This window comes from Anas platyrhynchos, chromosome 1, assembly GCF_047663525.1.
Source record: "Anas platyrhynchos isolate ZD024472 breed Pekin duck chromosome 1, IASCAAS_PekinDuck_T2T, whole genome shotgun sequence".
Classification (NCBI taxonomy): Eukaryota; Metazoa; Chordata; class Aves; order Anseriformes; family Anatidae; genus Anas; species Anas platyrhynchos.
Window position 1 is genome coordinate 95,368,490 of NC_092587.1, and position 26,962 is coordinate 95,395,451.

The window sequence follows — 26,962 nt, forward strand, 5'->3', positions numbered from 1 at the left end:
TGGTTGCAAGTGTCTGTGTGAATACACTCTGGGCTGGGTAAAGCTTTGTGCATACACACAATCCAAACAGGCAATCTGTGCATTGAACTGACCAAAAGAATTGGTTTAAGTTGCTAAAACTGTGTGAAAGGTTAGACCGCTGAAGTAAATAATACTTAAATATCAATGTGCCTCTTAATTACCTCAACACACATTTCTGTGAACTTCTGAATTAAAAAGCAACAGCAATTGAGCAAGGAGAAGTGTAAAGGAAGATAAGGTTTTTTTTGTTGTTTGTTTTTGTTTTTTTTTCTCTTTGTTAAAGATGTTATAGTATTGTCATTGTGAAAACTGATGCTTAAAAAAAAAAAAAAAAAAGCACACTAAGCACAATTTAATTATTCTAGAAGTCTAAGGAGACATCCACCTGTTCAGTGGGAAATGTCTCACTGATTAAAAGTTAGGAATTTAGGATGTTAGTAAAGATTTAAAAGAGTTCTAAGTTAAATAATTTCTTTGTAAATTATTTTAGCCAATGATAAAAAAAAAAATATGAAAATACTTGCAAGATTTGTGGTATCTAAAAAAATATAATTAAATTAAATTAATTGCCATGAAAGTGTTAGTACTGTTTAAAATTAAAAACAACTATCTACCTTTCGTCATTTTAAATTATGATATCAACATTTTTGAATCCTCAACACAAAATTTTTGCTTTATTTAAAACAAGGTTAGATTTAGTCCAGTGTTAACACCAGTAGCAAGAAAATCTGGACAGTAAAACAAAGTGTTATAAATCTTCGAAAAGGGGAATTTAGTCAATCTTATTGGTAGAAGTTAAACAGGCATTTATTTAATTTATTTTAGTACAAGAAAAAGTACTGTGCTGAAGCACTGTGTTTTTAGTATCCAAGTACTTTTTAACCTTTTATTGTGTGAGTATGTGTATTACTGTCAAGAATTCATAGCATATTCTATAGCCAGGACCATGGCAAACGTGTCACTTAACAGCATCTTCCCAGAAACTGCCTCATAGGCCTGAAGAAAGAAGATGAATGTTGCCAAAGAGTTGCAAAACTGTAATAGATAGTCAGATATTTTGTCATCTCAGCTATTTCTCTTGTTATCTCATACACAGGTGGTTATCAACAATGAAATTTCATTAACAAATAGAGTTCTAATTCAAGACTTAGACATTGAAGTCAAAATGAATTGCTATCTAAATCTAGTTTGTTTACTCTCCATAACAATCTCCTAGATTTAACACCCAGGAAAATGGTCTTTATAGAACAGCTCTGGATGCTGAGTTCTTTGTGCCCTTTCTTTGCTTTTGTGTCTATATGAAGCATATACAGGAAGACTCCACAGTAAATATTAATAAAATTTAGAAGCCTCAGTAAGACAGCTTTGAAATGAAATTGTGCTTTTAAGAAGGTATTATTTTTACAGTTTTAAAATGTAATTTAAAGTACCTGACGTGCACTGTTTCTTTCTTTTGCATCATATTTTAGATAGAAGTTAAGAAACAAATAGTTCGAATTTCTTCCACTCAACAAGTCCCAACAACTGCATGTAGTGACCCTATACATTCTTACTAGCCTTATTTTGTTGAGTAACTCCTTCTTTAATTATATTTTACTGTATCTTTCTACCTCCTCCGACTTGGGTGCTGAATTATGGAAAGCCAACAAGTAAGCATTGTTACTATCTTTTATTTCTTTACAGCCTTTCCTTCAGCACAGAAAATAACAATCCTTCCATTCCTTTTAGCTTAAAAGCTTACATCCCTAAAAACTTGAAAAATTGCTCCTATAATGTTTCTGTTACTAGAAATGAGTCACCCCTCTGTCTCAGCACTGCCTTTCTAACACCCTCTCCACACCCCTATTCTATTTAAAAGAATATTTAACCTAAACAGAATGAGTAGGAGCACAGGAGAAGGAGTTTGATGCATTGACTTCCAAAGCAAAGCACATGTAACAGGAATTAAAGACACCCTTCCTTACAAAGGCCATATGGAAAGGAAGTTCTTTCCAGCCAGAAACAAACGAAAGAAAGTTTTCATTACCTGTCCAAAAAGCCATAAAGTTTAATTTTTGTGGGAAGAGTCAAAGCTAAAAAGGGAAACCAAGAGAGAAGAAGTTCTAAATATTCTAGATACTACTGGGAGGCCATTAATGAAAGCAAAGGTAGTGAAAAGCTGACAACATAATACACTCATCTTTGCTGCAAAAAAATTAAAGTGATTTGATTGCTTGTAAATAATTTTCATACATTTTTTCAAGCAGCATGGCATAAGTTATAAGTCATTTGGTGCTGAGCATATAGTAGGAATAATAATAATAAAAAATAAACTTTCTAATTTACCTCCCTATACAATACAGTTTGTAATGCTGACTGTAAATAAGAATACGAGCACTAAGGGAGTGATTGTTTTTTTAGCATAAAATACATGTCACTGGTGAATCTGGCAGCGAAGTGCTTAGAAAGAGTTCCTGCTTCATTCAAAGATCCAAAGAAGGACTAATAATGGCTAAGAGGATTCAACAATGATGAGCATGTGATACTGAGTCATACACAACCTTACCAACAGAGTGGCCTGATATGGAACTGGTAGCAAATCATTTTAGAAGGAGGAAAGCTATAATACTGAGTACATGTAGACAAGGAATGTAGATCCCTAATTAAATAGCTCATGACAGTGTTTGCATAAACTGTGACAAAGTACATGTGATAACTGTGCCTTACTGTACTTCAGTCTCTATTAAAAAGCACATACACTTTATTTGAAGCACACAGATGTGGACTGTAAATGACACCTTGGAAGAATCTTGTATTTCTGAAAAATAAAATCTATTTAGACAATAGAACACTAAGAACTGAAAAGAAATAATATCCAATGACAGAGCAGGAAATCAGTTAGATAGTGATCTCTACGAAGAGTCCCTGAAAACCTGAATGTACAGTAGGGCTCGCCTTTGTCAAGCACTTTCCTTTAAAATAATAAAAAAATAATCCATTCATTTCAGCAGAAAGAGGAACAGAGTAAATTAAGCATCTTACAGAAATGTAATATAAAATTATATTTTAACAACAGTATAACAGTATTAGAAATTACATCTCCATGAGATATTACAATTGACTTTCAAATAATTTTCTTCTTTATATTTGCTTTTATTTGACTGTTCATTTCTCCTTAAAACCTTTTTTTTTTTTTTTTTCCAGCCCTTTTCCATACAGGCTGCTAGTATAATTGTATACTTCAGCATTACATTTGATACATGTAAATGTTTCAAATTCTTATATCTTAGGCACAGGCACCGGTTATTCTATTACTCTGAGAAATACCGTCATAAATAGGCCGCTCTCTTTTCTAGGTCAGCATTAGCTAAAAGATGACACACTCTCCACACCAGTGATTACTTCACAGATCTCTGGTGACAATGCAGGCACAGCAAAACTCAGAAATGCTGGGGTCCAGGACAAAGCCTAAGTGGAGTAGGAGGCAAATAAGTGGTGGTGCTCTATTAGGCCTATTGACCTCAAGAAGGGCCTCTTGAGTTTTCCCCATTTCCCTTCCCTCCCCTCCCCATTAATTGCTCTAGCCTGGACCCAAGTTGCTAGTTTCTGACTCCTGTCCCTTTCCCCCTTTTAGCTTTCCTGATCCTCACTGCCAGAAGCTGCTTGTCAGTTTTCTTCTTACCTGGTGCTAGGAGTTCAATGAGTAGGCTGTCCCCTTCTGCTTGCTGTCTTCCCACCATTTACATGAAATTTTCTTTCCACTTTTGGAGCCCAGGTTAGGAAAGTAGGTGTCTTTTGTCTGTAGCCCCCTTTACTGACTGCAACAAAGTAGAGATCTGAAAATCAGCAAACAATGAAATCTGCTTCTGCAGATTTCTGATGATAGTTTACCTTCTTAGCCCAAATGTACTGTGAACTTCTGCAAAGATGTTCCATCTCTAATCCTTTTCTGGTCTTACATTGGTTGTCAGCCCCTTAACATCTTGATCTTTTGGCATTTATCCTACTTTCAGATTAGGACATATTTTCCCTACTTGTATATATATATAAAAGTCTTGAGCAACGTGTCCTCAAATGTGCTAGGCCTACCTTGGTACTTGATTTGTGTATCTCCTTATCACCTGTTTGTTCTTAAAAAAATTCTTGGTGATGGACAGGTACACGTCTAAAGCCTGTGCACATATTTGCCCCAACTAACAGACCTTAAGTAGGACTTGAAAAGTTTTTTGGCTACTATAAGGAAAACAATGATCAATAATACGTAACAGTCCCTAGACAATATAATGTTACCTAGCACAATTCTCACCATTATTTTAAAATGCTGCAACCCTTCAGACTAGAAACATTGTTTGGCTAATATATAGGCAACTTGTTACAGCAGATTAGGTCTTACACAGAGGGCCTTCTAGTAGAACTCTGCTGGTTTATTCCTATTATATTCCTGGAGGAAAAAACAAGGGACACTGAGAACAGAGATTGCCGGTCCCCATAGGCCTTGATGATGGAAAAAATCATTAAAGAACTTCATTACCAAGCTCTAAGAATAACTACTACTTATACAGCAGATTTGCCCCCCTAGAGCAGGTTTCCATTCAAGAGGGGAAAAAAAAATATATATATATATATATATGTATATTATATAAACACATATCCACTCACACACATATGAATAGAGAGATTCATATTTCATTTAGCACAGCATTCTCTTTCTAAATCCAGCAAAGGTAGCAGAGGAGTTCATTGCATTTTTCCTCCCTGAAAGGGCTTTTTTCTTCCTAGCTTTTATTTATTTTTTTTTTTCCCTCTCATAAAAACTACCTGAGACTTATGCCCGGCAGCCAAGATTGAAGTGCAAATAGCTAGAGACTGGCAAAAGTAGCAACTGAAAGCAGAATTTTACCATGGTGGGTGCTGAATATCTTTGGCTACAGTCAATGATAGTAATGGCACCTACAATAATCATGAAGACATGTTAATTTTTTAGAAACAAGTGGATAAATATTTAGGTGCACTACTATAAAGTAGCAGTGAAAATGATGAGGTATAAGAGCTCTGCTTAAGTAGCAGTAAGCATATAAGTGACTGAATGGCAAAATATTCGATTTGACATTATTACAATCTAAACTTAGAAGTAGATTTAAATAAAATTGTTTGTAATAAAGATCTGCCTTATAGAATACGGATTTTATTGTATTGGTTTATTTGTGAAATAGTTTAAGATTATGGAGCAAGATGTGTATGCATTAAAAAGGCCTTCGCATCAAATTCTGTAAAGATACTATTGAATTCCACATTTAGATACTACAGTAGACTGGAAAAAACAGATTTTAACATGTTATATACACCAGTTTGTAGTAAAGCTGACTTGCTAATCAAATCTATATAAAAAAATAATAATCAGTTTATTACCAAAATAATAAAAGTTAATTTTAAAATTCTCTGTTTTATGGATTTTTAATATATTTTTTCTTATCCTGACCAAATCATGGGAATAAGTGAAAAGCTAAGCTGTACTCTTCAATATACTTTGTTTATGTGTAAGGCTTCATATTATTACATAACCTTTTGTTATATACTTTATAATATATTATGTTATTATATGCTATATTATTATTATATATTCTACTCTATATTACTATGTAGTTTACTACTGCAACAAATCATCAACGAAAATTAAAAGGTCCTCTTGGTCTCTTAAGTACTGTGCTTTAACATTTTCATTCCAGAGGTAATGAATAAGCACTTACTACACTGCTTCCTTTCCTACAGAGCCATGCTACTTCAATTACAATCAAGTTGATTAAAGCCAGTGTAACATCAGTTAGTCATTTCCTATGCCAACAACACTGCTCAGATAGCTTCACGGTTATACAGTGGGCACCTATGAAAGACAGCCTAATGTAAAACAGAGGGAACATACTAAATCAGGGAGAACAAATTATGTGATTTACATTCAAATGAGGAATTTTCATTAGAGCACAATAAAATTTAATATGAATTATTATCAGTAGAAGTTGTCTTTAATTCATTCTGTGGTGTTCAAAAGGTAAAGCTTGCAATCTGTCCAGACACAGATAATTGATAAAACATCTAGGCCTACTTTCCTTCAACAATACATGCATGTCAAGTGCATGCATGTGTTATATTTCAGTCAATGAAAGAGCAACCTGTGTGCAGAAACACTGAAACTCCCCTCACCCCCTTCCTTTTTTTCCTGTTTTATTTGTTTGTACAATGCGCTGCTAGATAGAGTCCCAAGCAAGCTCTTTCAAAAGTAGTTGCAGCACAGAAACCTCCACAGCTGCATGAGTAGATTCACCACACTAATTAGCCCTGCTGAGAGAGGTTAGCTCTGCCAGGCAAACATAAAATCTCACAACATACTCTGAAGTCTGCAGTTTAGTACTTTCTGGAGAGCAGACAAGTTCAGAGGAAATGCCTTTAATAAAGGAACCAACTGTGATCACTTTTGCTTATCTTAATTAGCGTTTACATGCACAGTTCCCGTAAGACTACTTGTGCAGGCACATCCCGATGTTACTATATGCAGTTTCCAAGGTGATCCTTTCTTAATGTTCTCCTCTTCAACAAGAGCCTATTTGGTATCCTTAGCATTACAGACACTTTCTTCTATCAAGAAAATCACCATTAGTCCATAAAAATAATATGTATTTTCCTGGTAAGAAATCACAGTCATATTTTTTGATAAAACAATTCTGTGCTGAAGACCATAGCTGAAGAGTTTCGTGCCCCATGCGATAATATAAAATCTCTCGGTGCTCCATGAAAATCAAGATTTGGTTATTACTGTACTAACCCTTTGTTGGTATTCATTTTTTCCATCTGAGGCCCTTATACAAAAATTGATTTTTTTTTTTTTTTGCCCATTATTAGATCTTAAAAGGGAGACACTTACCAGACAATAGGGACATAACTGTTTCTGCAAATAAAACAATTTCAAGACATCTCATTCTGAGTATGTAGTGAGCCACAAAAAAAAAAAAATCACCATCCTTTCAGATATTTTAAGTGACTTCAAGACTAAATATTACCACAAATTTCTCCAGAGAGAAGCTGCAAATCAAAACAATAAATAAATAAATAAATAAATAAATAAATAAAAACAGTGACAGGTGGGCATTTTATAACTGAGATGACTGGACAAGTGGAGCAAACTTCTCTTTCAAGTAAAATTGAAGGTCTGTGATGATTTTTTATTTATTTATTTTTTCTATCAAGGGAAAGGAAACTCTTTGTAGGGTAGCATTTTGTAAACTAGACTTTTATTCCTTCAGGATCCACACTTGGGTCAATGGCATACAAAACAAATATACAAGAAATTTATGAGTATGTAAAAATAGCAGACTTTTTTTCCCCCACATACAGATCAAATCAGTTGTTCAAAAATGAAGGACTGCAGGAAAAAAACTCATTCTCTGGTCACTTCTATTTGTAGTCCTTAATTAAATTCTCCTACCAGTATAAAAAAGATCAAAGGAGGGCTACAAAGATGGTGAAAGGCCTGGAGGGGAAGACGTACGAGGAACGGCTGAGGGCACAGGGCCTGTTCAGCCTGGAGAAGAGGAGGCTGAGGGGAGACCTCATCGCAGTCTACAACTTCCTCGTAAGGGGGTGTCGAGAGGCAGGAGACCTTTTCTCCATTAACACCAGCGACAGGACCCGTGGGAACGGGGTTAAGCTGAGGCAGGGGAAATTTAGGCTTGACATAAGGAGGGGGTTCTTCACAGAGAGGGTGGTTGCACACTGGAACAGGCTCCCCAGGGAAGTGGTCACTGCACCGAGCCTGACTGAATTTAAGAAGAGATTGGACTGTGCACTTAGTCACATGGTCTGAACTTTTGGGTAGACCTGTGCGGTGTCAAGAGTTGGACTTGATGATCCTTAAGGGTCCCTTCCAACTCAGGATATTCTATGATTCTATGATTCTATGAAATGTAGATGAGAAAAACACTGTAGATGAAAGATGGTGAACATATATAAACTCAAATTGTGTGTTCTGGATCCACTTTCCTTTTTCTCAAAAGTGACTAAACTTCTTATTTTTTAACTTTTTGTTGTTTATGTGTCTCAGGGGGATTTGCAGAAAAATTATATCTTAAGGAAATCCCTAAAAGTTTTTCATTATTTTTCTTTTTTCAGTTTATATAAATATTAAACACGAAATTAGCTAGAAGAAACAGTATAACATGACCAAGGAGACCAATCACACAGGCACATAAAGAGAAAATAAGCTGAAGATAACTATTTATGAAGATGTTTGTACCAAGTGTTCATCATGCTATTTTGGATACTGAAAAAATACGTAAAAATTAAGCTGTAAAAACAGACAGTGTACAATCAGGGAGAGGATAAAACATGGTGAATAAATAGCTTACACAGACATGGAGAAACTAAAGGAAATAACAAAGTCATTCATTCATACAGGGAGAATTCAGATCCCAGAAGACAGTAATGATTTTCAAACACTCTCAGCTGGAATGATTTGGGCCTTATATTTGAAAGTGAGAAACCCCTCTCACCCTCTTCTCACACAACCATGATTCTCAAAGAATATTTAGCTACTCATGAACACGACGTTTTCCCTCATTTGCATCATAATCTGCTATGAGGAGGCACGGAAAAGCAAAAGGCTGAAATAACTTTCAGTTTCATGATCATGAGAAAGAATAAGACGTGTTCAATTCAGGTAGCAAAACCTCAGGCATATTACGGTTCTGCAGAGAGACTGTTTGTAATCATGAAAGATAAAGATATCATAAATATGCTCTGCCTTTCTACACACCTATAGCACCCCATTTATATGTTTTTCCTCAAGAAACAAGTTGTGGATGGGATGTGTAAGTCAATGAATCAGGGTAACAGGAACAGAAAGGAAATAGTAATCAACAAAACAGATCTGAAGTGAAACCTCTTCAAGCATAGGCACATAAATTATGAAGTGCTCACAGAACAGGGAATGCACTTGAGCCTATACTGGGGATCCAGCATGCTTGTATGCATCTCTAAACATCTCTACATTAATTCACACAGCATGGGGAACCAGCAGGAAGAGCTAGAAATCTGTGTACCATTATAGGGCTATGACCTTGTTGGGATCACGGAGACAAGGGGGGTAGCTGACAGGACTGGAGTGCAGAAATGGATAGGTACAGGTTTTCTAGGAATGAAAAGCTGGGAAGATGAGGAAGACCAAATGCCCTTTAGGTGAGAGAGTAGCTGAAATACACTGAGCTCTGCCTTGGGAACAGTGAAGTTCCAGTTGAAAGCTTATGGCTCACACAAGGCAAACATGGGTGCTAAAGTAATGGGTATCCACTAGAGACTTCCTGATAAGAAAGTAGCAGATAAGGTTTCTTCAAACAGCTGTAAGAAGCCTCACATTCACAGGCTGTGGTCCTCCTGGGAGATATGTTCCTAAAGACTGGAAGAGAGCAAATATCACTTCAAGAAAGGCAAGAAGAAGTAAGATTACGGGAACTACAGACCTGTCAGCTTCACCACTATTCCTGGGAAAGAGATGAACAAAGTCCTCCTGAAAACCATTTCTAAACCCGTGTAGGAGAAGGTGGTGATTGAAAGAAGTGAGTGTGGATTTATGACACGGGAAACCATTTCAACAACCTGATAGACTTCTACAATGACTAGCCTGATGGATGAGGGGAAAGCAGCTGATGTTGTTTTCATTGACTTTATTAAGGCTTTTGACACTGTCTCCCATTACAGTCTCACAGACGAGCTTGACAAAGTAGATATTGAATATGTGGACAGTGAGGTGGATGGAAAACTGACTGATGAGCCAGTTACAGAGAGTTGTGGTAAGTGGTACAAAGTCCACTTGGCGTCAAGTCAGTAGTGCTGATCTCAACTACAGGTCAACGCTGGGGCCAATGCTGTTTAACATCTTCAGTAACAACCTGGATGATGGGACAGAGTGTCCCTTCTCTAAGCCTGCAGACGGAACCTGGCAGACAAGTCAACTATGACCCAACAATGTACCCTTGCAGAAAAAAAAAAGACCAAGAGCATCTAAGCCTCTGTTAGGAAGAGCATTACCAGTGGGTGGACGGAGTTGGTCCTTTCCCTCTCCTCAGCACTGCTGAGGTCACACCTAGATTACTGGGTCCAGTGCTGAGCTTCCCAGACCAAGAAAGATATGGACTTACTAGAGTAAGCCCAGTGCAGGGCCACAAAGGTGATGGAGGTACTGAAGCATGGAGGAGGAGGGACTGAGAACTGGGGCTGTTCAGGCTGGAGAGGAGAAGGCTCAGTGCGATCTCATATAAATACCTGTAGGGAGAGAATGAAAAATAGGGAGACAGACTTCTCAGTGGTGCCAAACAACAGTACAAGAGAAAATGAACACAAACTGAAGCATGTGAAATTTCATTGGAATTCAAGAATAAACTTTTTTTTTTTTTTTTTTTCCCCTGGTGAGGCTAACCAAACAATTGAACAGGCTTCCACAGAAGTAGTGGAGTCTCCATCTTTGGAGAGGGTCCTGGGCAGCCTGTTCCAGGTGACCATGCCTGAGCAGGGGATAGGGGGTGAGGGATGGACTAGATGATTTTAGGAGGTCCCTTCCAACACCAATGATTCTGTGATTCTGTGATCTCTGGTATTCTCATTAATAGAATTAGCATACAAAAGAACTGAATTGACTTATGAAATAATGAACTGTCCTCTAATTCTTAGCAGGAAGAGAATTGCCCATGCCAAGGGAAACTAACAGGAAACTTTCTTTGATATTTTGCAGTCCACACAATGGTAGTGTTGTTAGCTTACAGCACAGAGAGACAAGACATCATGATTTCAGATCCATTTAGCCTTAATATTTCCAGCATAACTGTAATATAAGCTTAAAACACACTAATTGCAACTGCATTCCAACATGAAAATCATCTATATACTTGTGCCACTTGACTGTTCTTCCTTTCCAGACATAGGCCTCATTTAACCTGTTAGCCACTGTGCCTAACTGCTGCAAATAGTGATGCAATCTAGAGTTCCTCAGTTAGTCCATACATTATTTTCTGCTGCATCTGTCTCCATCTGAAGACGAAAAGGGACTTAAGGGACTTCAAGCACAAAGGATTAAGTAAAACTCACAGGCAACTTAACAAAAAGGATGACACTGTTAGGTTCTTGCAAGAGAAAAGAATGTCTCTGCCAAAGCAGAGAAAGGAAGTGGTTTTCCATTTGAAATAGATTCCTTTAGGGTTTTTAGATGCTTTTATTGACAGTGAAAGTACTCATAGCAATACCTCACAAAGAATGTAATTTGTGCATCGCATGCATGCATGATACCAGCCTATCTTCATACCCATCCACATATGCCTCATCTCTGGGGGCAAGTACACATTCTGCTCAAACATGTTGATCTAACTTGTAACATAAGCTAATGCATTCAGAGCTACGTATCATGAACTAGACAGTTTTTCTAATAATACCTTGCAATATGCTCTTGGACCTTGATGGTGACTTTAATTCTTCATAAGCAATTACTAAGTATTCACCATGATCAAAAACCTACACAAACTAGGGTAATACTCACTGGTAAGGATGGTAAGGCAAGGATGTTTAGAGAAATCATTTTTCTCAGCTTTGTAATAGTCCTGATAAATCTTCAGCCTGATTAACTCTTGCTTTTATGTAGTAGACTACTACAATCACAAGACATAAGAAAGAGAAGCAAGAACCAAATGGATCCCATCATGAACAGTATTTTACCACTGTTCTGTGTCTGAGATGTCTTATGTCAAAGGCTATGACTAATGACACATCTCTGGGTTTGACAATATCCTTATAGAGGGAAAACCTAGCAAGTGGGAAATTCTATGACAGCATTGTATTGCTCTTCACTGTTCCTAAGCAATCTGCCTCAATAAAGAGGTATTGTGTTTGTAATCTGTAACAGCAAAACCAAAGCAGAAAAAAAAAAAAAAAAGAAAAGGAAAAAAAAAAAAGAATAAACCAGACAACAAAGCCTGCAAAGATAGATACAGTACATCGTCATGGTCTAGACAGTTCTGATCAAGCCAATGCTTCTGAGTGATAATCCCTGAGAGGCACTTGTTTAATATTCAACACAAATAAGCATGGTGACTAGTGACTAGAGAGGAAAAAAATGTTTGAAAATGAGAAAGTCTCCTTGGGGACAACTGACAGATTTCATACATCTCTGAAAGCTCTAAAAGGTAAAGAATAAGAGAAGTATTCTCTAAACTTCTCAAATATAGAATAACACCTGTAGTTTATATGTTTTTGTCTAATTAAAATATCAGTTAGTCTTTGCAGTGTTATCAGCCTTCTGAAACACTTTAATCATAGAGCATGCCCTGCTGAGATCCAAATTGTTGTTTTATAAGATACATATTCTGCTATTTTTTCCTTTTCCTTTCTATATCCACTTTTTTATATCCTGGCATTAATTCTGCCCACACATTAGTTCCCAGTGTACTCTATGCTGAGAAAGAAATGACCTTTGTATATTGTCAGCAAACTGTCCTTCAAAGCCAATACATTCGCCCTATCACTCATGGGACTGTCATCTGGAAATGCAGTGAACTGAAGGTGTCATGGTCATGCCCTGGTCACCATGCTTGTTCGTCAAAGACAAAGACAACTTGATATGCCAGAGGACTGGAGATTGATACGAACGGAAATATCAGATAGTTGGCAATGAAACAAGAGGATCACTGAGTTTGATATGAGTAGTAGTAAGTTATATTTCAAATTAAGAGATAGCACCAGCTATTCCAGGCAGGCTTGACATGCTTTTAATTTGCAATACATGCTTCAGAGAAAAAAAATCCTACATTTTCAGAAACCACAGCAAGGGACTGAATTAATAGGAAACACACACTGTCTGTGAGGGAGTTCTGATATTTTATCCCCATCTGTGAAACTAATATACAATATTCTGTGAATCAATCTTCAGCTTATTGACATTGTTCTATCTTTACTGGGTTCTCGTTGGCCTACTTGCTGTCAGAAAAGCTCTCTGGTAAGAGATACAATGCTAGTATAGTGCAAAATATTATGACTGATGAGTCACTCACTACAAATATGGATGACCCAGGCTTCAGATATAACAACTTACACAACACCTTCACTATATAGTATTAAAAGTATTCACTGAAACACTTTCCACCTCTCTCTTCCCTTCTCTGCATTGCAGCTAATGTTTTCAACAAATGGAAATTTTTACCATTATCCAAATTTAATTTGAACATTCTTCAAAGCTCTGTGAAGCTATTATATCATGATAAAACACAACAGAAACTATCAAAATAAATGTCTGATAAAAGAATGGACCAAAAGAATACTGAACTATACAGCCCAATATATCCCATTCTCTAAGAATTCTCAACAAAGAGCACTGATAAACAACCTGAGGAAGAAGCTGTTCTGGGCAACACCTGGGAAAGTGTATTTAGTGGAATCACTCAATATGCTCTCAGGTGTGACACAGTAGCAGCATGACTATTTTACTCTCCTGAGCCACAGGGGAATAGTAAATAAGTAAACTGAAGAACATGCACTTTTATTCCATCTTGCATATGGCAACACTGGACAGATGCAGTCTGAGGTAAATCTCATGCTCAGCATCTCTTTCTAATACTGGGCTTCTCTTCTTTTCTGGGTAGTGAAAGAGCTGGTTTACTGTTCTCCCCTCTAGAGCTAAAAGGTCATCTTGGGGAAAGCAAAGTGAAAGGAAAGAAGAACTGTTTAATGCCTGATAGGGAAATCTCCAGAAAGAGAAGGAAAAGACAAATATTGAGGGCTCATGTGGACAAAAGGAAAAAAAAAAAAATCTGAGAGTCAAAGCTTCTTTGCATCTCTCATCTGTAAATTAGGTTTCAGTTCTACTGCTCTCCCTCTTCCCTAGAAAATGCCAGGAATTACTGTGCAGCAACTTACTCAAGCTCTTCTCTCACAGGTTTCCTTTCAGAGTTATATGCATGACTCGGGGAGTGGGTGGGGGGCGAGGGAACGACAAAAAAAAAAAAAAGGAGCCAGACAATGTAAATGAAGACCTCAGCCTTATTCTGTATACAAACTAATTCTGCTTTTCTTGGGACAGATGGAAAGAAAGAAGAGCAGGGATTTCAAAAAGCTAAAAAAATCTAATCCCATACTACATTTCACATCTTTCTGTTCACAAAATCAGTTCAAAACTATCAAAAGGGCAACAATAAAAATGGTGAGAAGTAGTTCAAAGACAGCATTTTTGCATGAGGAGTGTGAACACAAGGTACCATGAACAGCGATGTTCTCACTATTTCTTTGCCTGTATATAAGGAAGATTGCTTTGCAGGAAATCCAACCAATAGATTATGAGCCACTTAAAATCTGTGCCAAACAGAACAGGTGATAGAAGCAGGACATAAATCTTCAAGTTATATGCATGAATACACAAACGTTGTCTATATGATTAAATATATCTAATGCTCAGCACAGCAGGTTAGCCTACATGAACTCAGAATTAGTCTGGCTATACAGCCTCCTTTTCTACAAGCTAGGTCACTCAGAATTAATTCAGGCTAATTACATGTCTGTAAGATTTTATATTTGAACTCCAGGTTTCAGCCCCAGGCTTTATCATAAAAGAATAGTAAACTATAATCCCAAACCCTACAGAGCTTAACCACCCAACTAGGGCTATACACCCAGCAGCAGAACTGTCCTCCCCACCTTTTTTCCCCTCACAGATTTTCCTGAAATGAGTTCAGTATCAGAACTTGGGAACAGAAGGTGAAATATTGAGAATTCCACATTCTCCTCCTCCTCCTGTTTCTCCTCCTCCCCTCCTCCTGACACCACAGGCAAGAAAGACAGACAGATAAGAGAACTTTTTCACTTTTTTTTGTTGTTGTTGTTCTCAATTTCAAGCACAGCAAAGCTTGGGGGTGGTATTTTGGTGAAGGAACAGAAGAAGATGACAACAGCAAAAGCTTTTAATTCCAATGTTACCATCATACCATCAGTGGAAATACTTTTTTTTTTTTTAACCACATACTTGAGAATCAGCTGACCTAGCTCAACCCCAACTAAATACTGAAGATATATTAGGAATCAAATCTATCATTCTAATTGGATACATACACAATGTAAGCAACCCTCTCTGTAGCACTGATTTTTGCCTGAGAGGCAGAACTACATGAAATATGGGTTTGTACTTCTCAAATACAGAAATATCTAAGTGACATTAAATTACTTAGACAACTCTCACGTGAAGCCTGAAATGCTGACTTCAAACAACAACCAGAAGGAGAATAATCCTATCAGAAAAAAAAAAAAATATGCATGGAAATTTAAATATGATGTTGAATCTTTTTATTGAAATATATACATATCAGTGAAAACTCTCTATCAAGAGTCCCACTATGTTTTCTTCAAATAACAGACAAGGTTTGTTAAATAATATTCCACAAATTTTTACTACATACTGTGCTATATATTTTGTGCATTTTATAGGTTTATTCTACTATGAAACTAATTGATGTTTTGATTTAAATAAATTCATGGGCAGCCATTAACACTACCAATTGTCTCATGTACAGAAGCCTCAATGTTTAATCCTACAGTTGAGAAAAAAAAAATCATGATATTGCTTTAGAAAACAGTAAAAACTGTATGAAGCACTGAGATGAATAACTGACAACTACCAAAAGAAAAACACTCCTACTCTTACCCTCCTTTCTATCATCTCTACCACCAACTGCTCTCCATACTTTTATCCCTTCCCCCCCCCCATATCAAATCATGTGATTATTTCTTGTCCTCTTCTCCTTCTATTCTCCTCTTTAGGCCAACTCTGGTACTTCTCTGCTCATAAGATAAACTGATCAAACATGCTAGCTTGGTAGGATAATTTTCTCACAATTTCAGTGAGCTATATCAGCTTACTATGGCAATCAAAGTAGTGTTTGAGATGGCTCCGGTGAAACATAAAACAGTGGGGACCATGGAAGAGAATATTCATTTGGTTGAAGTAATCCTACAAAATCATATTTAAAGATTTTTAGCTAAGGTGCAAAAGAAAGAGGATCTTGCTTTATGATTCTTACTTCCCTGTTAAGAATGACATTTTCCTCTTTATCATGTTTTTTTTTCCCTTCACTGTCTATACCCTAATATTTGACTAATTTTCAAGGTCATTTATATATATAAATATACATGTATATATACATGTACATGTATATATATATATATATATATATATATATGTATATATATATGTGCTTGGAGAAAATACAGGGGAAAATTCAGAGGAAAATTCCAGTAGCTTCAAGAGAATTGTTATGGTGTTATGGTGTTCCATTTTATCAGCTGTTTAGGTTTCCACCATTCCAACACATCACTTTATAGACACTTCAAAGATTATTAACTACATACAGCATTTCACTGCACCTTTTCCCTTTAAAGTTCACAAAGTCTAGAATGAAAGCCCAATGATTTCTCTTGGAAAAATTTTGAACACATATGTTTTTACCATGTCAGGTTCCTCTTTCATCTAATAAGAATGTGACTTGCATTTTTATTCTTGCAAGAGAAGCTCCTTTTTTTTTTTTTTTTTTTTTTTTTTTTTTTTTTTTTAAATGAAAAAGATATGAGCACTGCAGGGACACCAAGTAATATTGTGGGTCTTAGCAGTCACCCACAGCTTAAAAGATTCTCTCTGTCCCTCGCTGACCTATTTTTCACTCTAGGTGTCATTTTCCAAATCAGGAATACTAAAAAGATTATTTGAGTAGAAAAGAAAAGCTTAGTTAAGATTGATGAACTCATGCCATGGACTAGGCACAAAGCCTGGTTAAGGTTTTGATTTCGATTAATTTTTTTTTTTTTTTGATTTTGATTAAGATTTTGATTTTGATTAAGGTTTTGGGACACCAGTTAAGGTGTCTCTGCAAGAAGAAAAAAAAGAAGAAAAAAAAAAAAAAAAAAGAAAAAGAAAAAGAAACCACCAATATAATTATTCTCAGAAATTATTGTTAAAGCTGTCTGTCATGGGCTTACATCTTAGGCTCCACCAAATAATTAATGATTCTGTCCCCAGGTCTTAATAGCTTAATTAAACAATACTAACTTTTTATTTTTTTCACTGTGTTCCAATATGAAATAGTCACATGCAGCAGCAATACCAACTTCTAAAAAGAAATTGGGATAATTCAAACCTAGAAAGTGTGCTGAAATCAATGTGTCACACAGAAGCCTTATTTTTATTCCAGTGACAATAGCACTTCTTTTAGAATAGGTTTGTAAATAGAGAATAGCTTTCCAGAAGGCTTTTGCACATCAAGAAACTCTTAACTTGGGAAAAAAAGTCATTTAACATATGTAGAGTTTGCTTGGACTTTGAAAAAACAAAACAAAACAAAAAACAAACAAACAAAAAACCATGTTGTATTGTGAAAAGATACCTTTACACATATCCTACACAAACAGCTGAATTCCCAGTGACAGTAAGGTTAGGAAATCATTGCCAAAAAGGCTTCTGAGAATCTTTAAAGTTGCACATAACTTTTGATACAAAAATAACTGTAGTGTCATGTTGAATCATGGCAGTGAGTGTTAAGGGTATCTATGTTGTCACCTGAAAAGCTAGGGCGGCAGTAAACATGCCATAACAATGTTATTGATAATTTTTAAATTTCCAATTGACACTTACAAAAGATATATTGACACTTCATTTAGAAGCACTGAGTCTTTAGACAACCCTTAGCAAGAGAAACACTGACTGACAATACACAGGAAAAAAAAAAATAAAAAATTTAGATTTGTCGTCTAGAAGAATGCTTGGGTTGGCAATGCCACAGAAAAACATGTAAACAATTTGTAAATGTGTATGGAGTAAATCTTCAGTGAGCATGAAGTCACTGATTTGGGGGGGGGGAGGGGGGGGAAGATCACAGAATCACAGAATTTCTAGGTTGGAAGAGACCTCAAGATCATCGAGTCCAACCTCTAACCTAACACTAACAGTCCCCACTAAACCATATCCCTAAGCTCCACATCTAAACGTCTTTTGAAGACTTCCAGGGATGGTGACTCCACCACCTCCCTGGGCAGCCCGTTCCAGTGCCTCACAACCCTTTCAGTAAAGATGTTGCTTTTGTTTCTTAGTCTCTTGGATAAAGACCTGTAAGTGCTTCACCTGGTTACTCTCAAACCCGTGCAGGAAGCTGGTCTAGTAGAGGGAATCGCTATTTCTTCAAAACTGCATTCTTCAGGAAGACATACAAGAAAACAGTTCCTCAGAAGAAAAATCTGTATGTCCTAGGAAAAATTCTGTACTAGTTTCCTATTTTTCCCAGAAAATAGTTCTTGCTTTTTCTGCCAAGAAGCTCAAATTAAAGCTCAAACTTGAGTAGAGAGCAGATGACATGGGCTCCTGCATTTGTAACCACAGTCACAGAAGAAGCAAAGCTAAGGTGGTGCTATGGTGTGGATCATTCTATGAATACTCAAAATAACTAGGTACCACAGAATTATATTCTGTTGTCACAGAAGCTTTCAGTTCTGACAGTTTTGTTTAATAGTGTTTGCCAGCTTAGACTTTCTATTCGTCCAGTCTCAAATTGCACCCTCCAGTGTAAAAAAAAAAAAAAAAACAAAAAAAAAAAACAAAAAAAAACATACAGATAACATGATTTGGGCTCTAAGGCTGAAAAGGTGCATTTTTACTGAAGAATTTAATAATCTACATTAAAAAAAAATAGATGATGAGCAATCATATGTCCACCCCACACAGGAATATATAGAGAAGCAGAATAAAAACAGGTTAAATGCTACTACGGTCACATAATTGTCTTTGTATCATTCAAATAGGCATAGGTCAAAAAATGTATGAAATAGCATGTTCTACACATCCACATCACCAGCTTCTGGATACCTTTCCCTCATACTCTGCCAACTTCCTGTATCTCCTGTGCTATTCCACTGATATATATTGCTCAGTACTTAATGCATAACAACAGCTCTTGCAGAAAGAGCCACTTGTTTACTTTTCTGTTCTACAGAGTCTGAAAAGCCCCAAGGCATTTTTTGGACTGTCGTGGTTTAACCCGGCCGGCAGCTAAACACCACGCAGCCGTTCGCTCACCCTCCCCCCTCCCTCTCTGGGACGGGGGAGAGAAATGGAGAGTGAAGCCCGTGAGTTGAGATAAAGACAGTTTAATAAGACAGGAAAATAATAATAACAAAAATAATAATAATAATAATAATAATAATAATGATACAATGGTGATAATATGAAAGTAATAGTATGTACAAACAAGTGATGCACAATGCAATTGCTCACCACCCGCTGACCGATGCCCAGCCTAACCCCGAGCAGTCCGGCCCCCTCCCCCCAGCTAGCCACCCCTATATATTGTTTAGCATGACGTCAGATGGTATGGAATACCCCTTTGGCTAGTTTGGGTCACCTGTCCTAGGTCTGTCCCCTCCCAGCTCTTACTGCACCCCCAGCCTGCCCGTTGGCAGGACAGAGCAAAAGGCTGAGATGTCCTTGGCTTAGTATAAGCACTGCTCTGCAACAATTAAAGCATCGGGGTGTTATCAGCACTCTTCTCATCCTAAGCCAAAACACAGCATTCCACCAGCTACTAGGAAGAAAATTAATTCTGTGCTAACTGAAACCAGGACATGGACACATGGTTGTAGATTCAGGAAGAACATTCAAGAGTAGCACAGATTCTAAATTAATCCCTGCTTAATGTCCTAATATGTGGTCTAAGCCCTTATCTAAATGCATACTTGTGTCCAAAAATTCAGGACATGAGGGGTGAGTTTAGACACAAGTGATGGCTTGGGTCTGTCCTCAAACTACAACAGGAATGCAGTACAGGTATTTCTCTCAATGCAACTTCCAGAGCACAAGTGCTCAAAGAACGTTGAAGGAGAAATATGTAGATTGGAGTATATAATGAAGGTGAATGCAACCAAAAAGTGGTGCAGTAAATGATTACTTTTTACCACCAAATAAATATGGTGCTCCAGTGCTCTTCTTAGGGCAACATTGCATATTTTCTCTCTTCCTGTAAAAGGAAATTGCTGGGATGATAGCTTTGCAATGTAGTCCTAGTTTAACTGAACACTTACTACTTTGAAAAAAATGCATATTTTCACTACAAGCTAGCACATGAATAACTGAAGAAATGAAATAACTGAAGAACAAAAGCCATTTTAGGGGCAAACATCAAAATTCAGGTCTGTTTTTTTTCTAAATATTTTAAGATTTTTTTTTAATTAAGAATCTCGTTTTAAGAATCCAGAACAGAACTGTAATGCATTACTTGTGTAATCAAGGCAACATGTATTGGATCTACAGAGAGACATCTTCTATGTAAGGCTATTTCTATACTACAAAATAAAACAGGAAAGTTTCTAACATGCAGAATTGCTAAACATTTTTTTTCAACCCTAAAACCACAATAGCAATGTTCAAACTGTTTACAGCAATGGTCCTTGGAATATATAATCTTTAAAGTCATTCCAGGGGACAGTTTCAAAGAGTATTGGCCTAGGCTATAATGACGGCAAGGATCAAACCAACTAACCAATGCAGACAACTACTTACTTGGGGCCTGCAAGCTGTTTAGTTTAGTCTTGAACGCTTTGCAACATTCTAAAAGGATCAAGATGCAAAAATCATTTACATCCAATATATTTGACTTTATTTTTATAAAGAAAACAGAGGAATGTCATCTACACTAAAACATTCTTCTATATTAATGTCTATTAATTCAACTTTGCTTTCTTATTATTCCTCTGTATTGTTTTCAACTTCTCTTAATTAATATGTTTGTGGTACCTGCTTCAGAAAGTAGTAGTCACATTACAAGTGAAGCACAATTCATGACACTCAGTAGACTCGGCAGCCTTCATTATTTAATTGCAACATAGAATAGAATAAAAATGTGAATATTAAAAAGAAGCATTTCAAAATAAGTAATACAGAATTTCCACCATAGGTAGTAAAAGTAGTAAGTTATTTGAATTGTGTTCTGGGTACAGTAATTTTTTATGTAATTTAAAAGTATATTTTCCCTGACTTGTTATATTTTACTAGAAAGAAAACCTCCTGCTCTGATTTAAAAAAAAAATAAAAATAAAAATAAAAAAATAAAAAAAATGCAATTCAAGTAGAAAGATTACACTAAGAGCAAAGCATCACATAGGTTTTAATGTGAATTAGATGCTTGGACTCCAGGACTACAAACAAAATATGGCATGGGTGTATTTTTTTTTTATTTATTTATTTAAGTTGCTTAATTTCCATGTATTTAAATTCAAAAGAACTTGAATTAGGAAGTACTGCTCTAAAAATTATTCCTTAAATACTTAGATACAAATATTTTTAGGCTGGGTTTTACAGATAGATAACATAAAAAAAATGTATATAGAGAGAGAGACATACAAAAAAAGAATAGTTCATTAGCTCTTTATTTATCTAATCTAACTAACTTCCATTAAGGACAATGCATTTCAAAGCTATTTGCTAATCCTGATTGTTTTATTATGAAATAATATGATATGGTCTAGCTATTTGGCAATTAGTTCTCTTACTTTTTAATCACATACCCAAAGTAGACTAAATGAGAACTAGTATGTTCCTTTATTGTTGCACACTTCAGTTTCCACTTGCTCTTTAATTGCTACATCCATTTGTTTGTAGTAATAATTTAAAAAAGAAATGCAATTCCAAATATGGATGTATTTGTATATATGTATTTTATATATATACATGTATATATATATTTATATCTATATATATATGTATATATATAATGTGTGTGTGTGTGTTTTCTATGAAAGAAAGAAGCACAATTAAGGACTGAACTACCATCTATACTCAGGAAAAATAGGTAGTGTAATTCTTGTACTAATTCTTTCCGTGCTTTGAAATGAAACTGTGGACAAAAATGGACATTGCAGGTTTTATCTCCACTTTTACTAGTTGAGTGTTCATATTAATGCAACACATTTATTTCTGATTTTCGTACCTATTGGCCTGCTACACAGGAGCAGAACCTATGTATGAACTCCTTTGATTGCATCTGTCCTCTTAGCAGTAAGATATCAAGTCAGAGTTCATTGGCACATTATTTTCTGGGCACACTATTTCATCATGATTGAGAATTGAATATAAAAGCGTATGTGACTCTTCTGAGGAACTGTTTATTAACCAAGGCTTTGGATTTTATTCAGAAAGAAAATGATATGTTGTTTTATATCTGAAAATAGAATGAACTTCTGGATTGAAGATTTATCTTCTCTGCCCGTGTACTATGAAAAGCAAGGCGTGGTAAGGAATGCATGGATTTGGGCTAAGAAGGTATCGAGCAAAGCCATCAAGTCAAATATAATTGCCATACTGAGCTAGATCAAAGGTCCATCTTTCTGAGTATCTACATCAGTGGCAGACCCCAGCAGAAGCAAAGTGATAACTTCTTGAACTGCCTCAGTAAGACTAATCATACAGCATACATCACAGTCTATTCACAAATAGAATCACAGAAGGAAAAACAGCTTTGAGCCCCACATCAGAAAGACATTTAAATATTTATGACCTTTACCAGACCTGGTCACTTGCTTAACACAACTACATATGCTTTGCTGAAGAGGATGCTTTGCATCATAATCCAAAGTCCCCTGAAGTTTCTGCAAAACCTCACCCTTCAACAGGCTTCAGATCAGATCCTAAAAACCAGATCCACCAAAGAGCTAACAATGGGAGATGTAGTTATCAAACACTTTCCAAAATCTAAGATTCTTAGGTGTTTGCATGCATTGTTGTCACCCTGATACAATCAATCTATTGGTTGCTCCCACTGGTGAAATTCTTCTAAAATCAGATGAGCTACACAAGCAAGAACCTGACAAATGGCTGGGTAAACAAGATCTTCAGAGCTGATCTAGTTCACTGGTCACACAAATGCTATCAGAGCATTTAGGAAGCCTTTAATTTTGGGGGGTATTCTGAAGCTACATGTGAATCTTTGTCTTCAGAGAGTCTAATTAATCACATAGAAAATATCATAAACCTTGAACAAGAAAATACAAAAAGATTTCCATAAAAAGTTATTCAAGCATATAGGCATTCAGAAGCATATGTTTTTGTTTACAATTTTATTGGTGGGACTTAAAGTACTTTAAATTATTATCACTCACTACCAAGTTCTAAATGTAATTAAGGAACCTATAGAAGTTTTTTCTAAGTATTTTCATAGATGGTAGAACTATAGCAGTTACATGATAAACTGTAAATTCTTCTGAATGTATGATTCACAACAGTGATTCCTTACAAATATAATATAGAACTTATTATTATTATAGCACTGTTTACTTTGTTGTCCTAGGCTCATCTAATTTACTCCTGTCTTTGCTACTCATTCACTTACATGGTTTAAACATCATGACAGTAGTTTAAGACTATTTGGATGCAGTAACTTTTCTCTGAAAGACAAAAAGGTTAATATACATTTTTATCCCATCAATACCAAGTTGAATTTACCAGTCCTTTGTCGGTTCAGTGAATTATACACAATTTATATGCTAAGGTCAAATTCAATACAATGACATAGGGGAGAATGGTGACATCTGAATGTGCTTAGATGAAATTGACAGGTATGGGTAGAAGTGTATTAGAACTCAATTTTCCACAGTGGCTAAAGATCACAACTACCCGATACAGAACAGGATTGGTTGCTTGCCCTCTAGACCCTCTCCCAGAATCAATATAGATTTTCTTGGGTTTTCACCCACACTAGTGTTCTGAACTGATCTCATGACTGCTTCCTCTGGTAGAACTGATCCCATTATAGATGTTATTAGGGAAAAAAAATCTCTTACGAATATTTCTTTAGCATTTTCTATCTTGTGTCCCTTGAGGTTGTATGGCACAATGTTCTCATGATCACATTTAAAATATGGGGCTTGGAGTTACTTTATTCTAAGACTAAATTTTTACTATTCACCACATCTCAATTTATCTTTTTGTAGATTGATGTAGATTGATGGAAGGCTTTTCTCCAGACAATCTGCGTCACTCATCTAGCCAGGATATCCCAGTGTAAGTCCTATTTTAGCAGCTGGTGTGAAGATGAGAACCATCCTATTCAGCTTCTTGCATGTTTTGCAGTCCTAATGAAGTCATGAACTTTCTTTGGTATAAAATGTGTGGAAAGCATATTAAGAGATTTTGGCAAATGTCTGGCAAATGGCACCAGACAGAAAAAGTCCTGCTAAGTATTTCCCCTTGAACAAGCAAGCAAGCACTTGTAATAAACACTATAGCTGGCAGTGGGGGACAAAAGTATCTGGATACTCCTACAAATTAAATTTTTGCTGCTGCCAACACATTTTTCATTGTTTTACCTAGAAGAATTTTTAAGTCTTTTTTTTTTTTTTTTTTTTTTTACCCTCAGACGTGCATCAGGTAGTGAGTACTGTCATACAGAGAGTACAAACTCAAAGCTGAAAAATTAATGCAATGAACTGTTAGTTGAAGATTGATTAAAGCATTGCTTCAAGCAAATCATTTCATTTTCAGGAACCAGGTTTTAATGACATTAAAGTGGGTGACCATGGGATCACTCTGCATTTTCCACACAATTGTACCACATCTCACAATCTACCTCGAAGTGCCATCTTTGATTCTCAGGAGAATAATTTTATTCTTTAAAATAGTAAGGTCTGCACTTACGAGAAGGTAAGAAACCCATCTGAGGAGAGACACAGCTATTATGATAGCATGGCAGGTGTTGAAATATTAGAGCCATTTTCAGATTCAGGAACACTTGCAGTACCACTTCTTCCAGTTCTGCCCCTGAGTACTACTTAATGGTGTATTCACAGAATGATTGAAAGAGGACCATGCACAAACAATAGAGATTTCACAGAAGCTAAAAATGTATTTTGTTTTCCTCACAGAGATATTTGCATTTACTCCTTTCACTGGAGAGTATTTGCAATGGTTCATTACCAGGTACTTAATGATAAACTGTGCTGTCACAAACAATTGCAAACAGTAAAAACATTAACAGCATACCCCATATGTTTTCAACAGTAGCAACACAATCCAGTAACATGCTGTCTCTTAAAACATCAATGGTTAAAGAAGAACCCAATTGAAAGATCTAGTGACATTGTTAAAAACAGTCAACTTTAACCAATTTTTATTTAGATATCTAATTAGATATTTATCTAATCTGGGGATCCAACGACTCTTTTCCAAGAGTTCCTCCTTTCTGTTTTCAAAGTACCATATAAAAAGCCTATTGCTATTCCTATTAAAACAGAAAAAAAAAAAAAAAAGAAAAGCATATTATTTCACCTTGTATATATAACCAACAAGAAATAACTACCAGCTTCAGCATTTATCTTATACAGAACCTGTAAAAGAACAACAAAGATCAACTCAAATTTCAGGTTCTGACAATTCACTATAAAAGTACAATAGCACAGGAATAATACTTAGTTTCAGAAATCTAAGTTGCCTAACCTGCAAGTCTATAAACCCTGTAGAGGTAATGCTAATCTCATTTTAACAGATAGTAAATATTAAGGAAGGTAAGTATTATTGGTCTCTGGTCAAACATTTAATTCTGTAACAGTAATTACTCTCTGCAGTGTCACCTGTAGCCACCAGCTTCAAACCCTTTTGCAGGAGGAAACCTGATATCAGAGATCATGAGGTATACACCATACTTACACCATGCTTCCAGTGCATGCTTTCTGTACATAATACAGACTTCAGGCATTAGTTTTGAAAACTACAGCCGCATCACCAATAGTATTGGTTTTGTGGAACAACACATCCCAAGGTATCATCTGGGGAGTAATATGTCTACATTTGCATTCACATGTGCTCATAGCCCATGACCAAATACCAGCAAAAGCATCTACTAATGGGGAAATAAGTGAAATACTGTCCTTACTTATGGCCACTGATCTACACAATAAATATTTTCCAGCATAAGAATGTAGGAATATGAGACAATTATCAGATGTTTCAAAAACAGATTCATATTTACACATTTAAGTGAAAAATTTATTTAGAATACTGTTCTTCTAGATCTATCATTTTCTGTAGTATTGCATAATGGTCATAGCTACTGTAAACGTGCAGGCATCATCAGGAAGGCTCTGAATGAAACTGATCAATTTTAAAGATGTTATAATTAGTTATGAAAAATTCTAAGAGGAGAAGACTAAAGACTGACTACTCAGAACCAGCTGGGCTATCTGTCATATATGGTTCAGCAGTAACTTGGTTCTACAGATTTCTCTACTTGAAGAAAAAAATATTTGCCAAAAATAACTATTTATGCAAATAGTTACTGCTTATTAAAAAAAAAAAAAAAAAAAAAAAAAACTTTTTATGACACATATGCAATGTAATCCCTTACAGAGATGTGAAATGTAGTAGAAATATAGTAGGAATATAATAGAAATATTTCACATTCCTCATTTTAGTTTTCCCCAGGTAGCTATCTTGGGTTAACAGCCTTGCTATGTCCTTGATACAGTTAGTAGAGAGCAAAACAGAGAGCAGCTAGCAGTGTTCAAGCTAGATATCCCATATTCACAGGAGATTAATCAGAGTGGACATCTGTGGTGGTCTGCTTTTTCTGGAACTAACAAGGTCATGAATGCTGTATCCTGTTCTGTACTTCATGAAGCATGGCACAAGACAGACAGAACAATGGAAAATTTGGGGAACATGGTCAGTAAGAAACAGTAAACAAACAAACAAAAACACATGGCCAATTTCCCTCTTTTTCTGCTGGCAGTGTGAGGAAAAAAGCAAAACAAAACAAAAACACACACACACAAAACTCACTGTATTCTGACTCACTCCAGCTCAGATTTCATAAATGGGGGAAAGATCTCAGTGTACAGATACTTCACACATTGTCACTGGAGAGCT

At 36.0% G+C, this 26,962-nt stretch overlaps 1 long non-coding RNA gene across 2 annotated transcripts in view; it reads right to left on the reverse strand.

Moving 5' to 3' along the window:
- Nucleotides 1–703: 703 nt before the first annotated feature.
- Nucleotides 704–26,962, reverse strand: part of LOC106016512 (uncharacterized) — a 77,015-nt gene continuing 50,756 nt past the window's right edge. Inside the window, exons 4-6 of one of the 2 annotated variants that reach the window (XR_005262847.2) lie at nt 10,185–10,308; nt 3,683–3,818; nt 704–3,468 (exon numbers count right to left, since the gene is read on the reverse strand). This is a non-coding gene — a long non-coding RNA (uncharacterized lncRNA). The remainder of the gene's footprint in view (nt 3,469–3,682; nt 3,819–10,184; nt 10,309–26,962) is intronic. The other variant, XR_003494773.3, reaches the window with a different exon arrangement.